Raw genomic sequence first — 4,146 nt, forward strand, 5'->3', positions numbered from 1 at the left:
AGATTGGGGGAGAGGTTTGTTAGAAGCAAACACTTTTGAAAAGGGATAGGGTCAAGTAGAAAATAGAATAAATTGGGGCAGGATAGGATGGAGGGAAATATAGTTAGTCTTTCAAAATATAATTACTATGGAAATGTTTTGCATAACTACACATGTGCAACCTATATTGAAATGCATGTCCTCCCAGTGGGGGTGGGTGAGGAGGGAAGAAGGGAAAGAATATGAAAATCAAAGTTTTAAAAACAAATTTTAGCTCTCTCTCTCCAGGAAGTACCAATGAGATTCCCAGGGAAGACAGGGCTACCTGGAAATCCAATTACTTCCTCAATATTATCAAATTTTTGGATGATTATGAAAAAAACTTCATTGTAGGAGCAGACAATGTGGGTTCCAAGCAGATGCAGCAGATCTGGATATCCCTCTGTGGGAAGGCTGTAATATTGATGGGAAAAAATGCCATGATCAACAAAGCCATTTGTGAGCTTCTGGAGAACAATCTTGCCCTGGAGAAACTGCTGCCTCATATTCAGGGGAACCAGGACTTCGTGTTCACCAAGGGGATATGCTTCAGGCCAATAAGGTGCCAGCTGCTGCCCATGCTGGTGCCATTGCCCCATGTGATGTCACTGTGCCAGCACAGAATACCAGTCTGGGTCCTAAGAAGACTTCCTCCTTCCAGGCTCTGGGTATCACCACCAAGATTTCCAGGGTTACCATTGTAATCTTGAGTGATGTGCAGCTGATTAAGACTGGAGACAAAGTGGGTGCCATGAGGTGACCTTGTTGAACATGCTGAACATCTCCCTGTTCTCCTTTGGATTGATCATTCAGCAGGTGTTTGACAATGGCAGCATCTACAACCCTGAAGTGCTGGATATCACTGGGGAGAATCTGCATCTTCAGTTCTTAGAGGGTGTTGGTAATGTTGCCAGTGTCTGTTTGCAGATTGGCTACACAAGTGTTGCATCAGTACCCCACTCAATCATCAATACATACAAGCAAGTCTTGGCTGTAGCTGTGGAGACTGAGTACACCATCCCACTTGCTGAAAAGGTGAAGGCTTTCTTTGCTGACCCATCAGCCTTTGCAGTGGCCACCCCCACTGATGCTGCTCCAGCTGCTGCTGCACCTATTGCTGCTGCTCTGGCCAAGGTGGAAGCCAAGGAAGAATCGGAGGAGTCTGATGAAGATGTAGGATTTGGTCTCTTTGATTTACCCACAGGAAACAACTATTTCAGCCAGTTTATTTGTGAAATAAAGAAATAAAAGTGCTCATTTATAAAAAAAAATAAAACAAATCTTAAAAAAATGTTTTTTCCATGCAACTGGGAAATAAGTTATATAGGCACTGGGGTATAGAAATCCACCTTGCCCTACTTGAAAGTTAGGTGGGGGTAATGGGGGAGGATATAAGAACACATTGGAAGATGGGCTATGGAGAAGTTTTGCTATCATGGGGTGGAGCATAGGGGAAAGATAGGGAGAAAATGTGTGACTCAAAATCCTGTGGAAACGAATATTAAAAACTAAAAATAATTAAATAAATTGGAAAAAAAAGTTACAACTATCATCTTCCCATATGGAGATGTAAGCAGTTTGACTTGATTGAATAATCTTTCTTGTTTACTTTTTTATACTTCTTTTGAGTCTTGTATTTGAAAATCATGTTTTCTCTTTAGTTTTTGTCTTTTATTTTGCCTTTTTTTTGGAGGGCAATTGGGGTTAAGTAACTTGCCCAAGGTTACATAGCTAGTTTTTGTGTGTGTGTGTGTGGGTGTTAAGTGTCTGAGGCCAGAACCAAACTCAGGTTCTCCTGACTCTGGGGCCAGTGCTTTACTCACTGTGCCACCTAGCTGCCCTACTTTTTGTCTTTTCATCAGGAATTTTGAAAGTCCCTTATTTCATTGAATATCCATCTCTTCCCCTGAAAGATTATACTCAATTTTGCTGTTGTTGATTCTTGGCTGTAATTCAAGCTCCTTTGCCTTCTGGAATATCATATTCTAAGCCCTCTAATCTTTTATTATAGAAGCTGCTAAATCCTATGCAATCCTCCCCCTGTGGCTCCTTGATATTTGAAATGTTTCTTTCTGACTGCTTGCAGTATTTTCTGCTTGCCATGATAGTTCTGGAATTTGGCTAACATTTCTTGGAGTTTTGATTTTGAATTCTCTTTCACAAGGTGACTGGTAGTTTCTTTCAATGTCTATTTTATCCTCTGATTCTTGATAATTTATTGAAAGATGCTGTCCAATTTCTTTTATTGATCATGGCCTTCAGGTAGTCTGATAATTCTTAAACATCTCTCCTGGATCTATTTTTCAGGTCAGTTGTTTTTTCCAGTGAGGTATTTTACATTTTAATTTACATTTTCTTCTTTGATTTTGTTTACTTCATTCTTGATGTCTCATAAAGTCATTAGCTTCCACTATCCTAATTCTAATTTTTGAGAAATTATTTTCTTTATTTAGACTTTGTACCTCTTTTTCCATTTGGCCAATTCTACTTTTTACAGGGTTGTATTCTTCAGTGGATTTTTTTCCCAATTTCCCAATTGTATTTTTTTAAAGAGTTGTTTCCTTCAGACAATTTTTGTCCTTCCTTTTTCAAGTTGTTTACTCTTTCAAGCATACCTCTAATTTCTTTTGCAAATTCTTTTTCTGACTTCTCTTATTTGATTTTAAAATCCTTTTTTTTTAGCTCTCCCAAGAATATTTTTTGTCTTGAGACCAAATCATATTCCTCTTTGATGTTTTACATGTAGGTATTTTGATATTGTTTTCCTCTTCTGATTTTGTATTTTGATCTTTGTCATCATTGTAGTAACCTTCTACAGTCAGGGGTCTTTTCTGATTTTTGCTCATTTAAAAAAAAAATTGAGCTCTGCTCCTGGGGCACAGAGGGTACTGTCCTAAGCTTCTTGCACTGGGAGCCAGGTCCTGGTCACTAGCTTTCTGCTCTGGGGCCTGAGGTACTGGCAGCTTGCCCACTGCCCTGGGGTGGCTCAGCCTACTCATATCTGTTGTGCTCTAGGTTCTGGGGCTGGCAATTTACCTGCAGTGCTGAGGCTGGAATCCTCATAGCTGGCCTACTGTGCCACTGGCCTGCTGAACTAGGACTGTGGGGCCTCACTTACTGATCCATGCTGTGGCTAAGAACCTCTTACTTGTTTGCCTAGACACTGCCTGCATTAGCCTCTGCTTTCTTTTTTTACCCAAGTGAGACAGACCTTACCTGAAGTCCTTCTAAGTTCTCTTGGGCTGAAAAATTATTTCACTCTCTCTTTTTGTGAATTCTGTCACTGCAGAATTCTTTCAGCAGCTTGATTTGATGTTGTTTTGAGGGAAATTGGGGAGAGCTTAGGCAACTTCATGACTTCTCTCCACCATCTTCCATTTCTGTAACTATCAAGACCTTCTCTCCCCTCTCCCCAGTAAAACTTCCTACATTTTTGCTTTTTTTTTGGGGGGGGTGGCAGGGCAGTTGGGGTTAAGTGACGTGCCCAAGGTCACACAACTAGTTTTTATGTTAAGTGTCTGAGGTTGGATTTGAATTCAGGTCCTCCTAACTCCAGGGCCGTGATCACTTCCTACATTTTCTACATCAATGGTTCTATGGTTGTTAACTTTTCTTCCTTTCTGTCTTCCTTTCTCTCTTTCTTTCTTTTTTCTTCCTTCCTTCCTTCTTTCCTTCCTTCCTTCCTTCCTTCCTTCCTTCCTTCCTTCCTTCCTTCCTTCCTTCCTTCCTTCCTTCCTTCCTTCCTTCCTTCCTTTGTCTTTCTTTCTTCCTTTCTCTCTGTCTTTCTTCCTTTCTTTCTTCCTTTCTTTCTCTTTCCTCCTCTCTCTTTTCTCTCTCTTTCACCCTCTCTCTTTCTCCCTTTTTCTTTCTTTCTCTCTCTTTCACCCTCTCTCTCTTTCTCCCTCTTTTTCTTTCTTTCTTTCTCTCTCCTTTCTCTTTATCTCTCTCTTCTTTCTTCCTTTCTTTCTTTCTTTCTTTCTTTCTTCCTTTCTTTCTTTCTTTCTTTCTTTCTTTCTTTCTTTCTTTCTTTCTTTCTTTCTTTCTTTCTTTCTTTCTTTCTTTCTTTCTTTCTTTCTTTCTTTCTTTCTCTCTCTCTCTCTCTCTCTCTCTCTCTCTCTCTCTCTCTCT

The 4,146-nt window shown here is 40.0% G+C and overlaps 1 pseudogene; it reads left to right on the plus strand.

Annotated features, from left to right (window-relative positions):
• Nucleotides 1–221: 221 nt before the first annotated feature.
• LOC138175611 (large ribosomal subunit protein uL10 pseudogene) lies at nt 222–1,266 on the plus strand (annotated as a pseudogene).
• The last annotated feature ends 2,880 nt before the right edge of the window (nt 1,267–4,146 follow it).

This window comes from Petaurus breviceps, unplaced genomic scaffold (genome assembly GCF_028583685.1).
Source record: "Petaurus breviceps papuanus isolate PSGF00001 unplaced genomic scaffold, PetGlider_PUasm1.0 78, whole genome shotgun sequence".
Taxonomy (NCBI): Eukaryota; Metazoa; Chordata; class Mammalia; order Diprotodontia; family Petauridae; genus Petaurus; species Petaurus breviceps.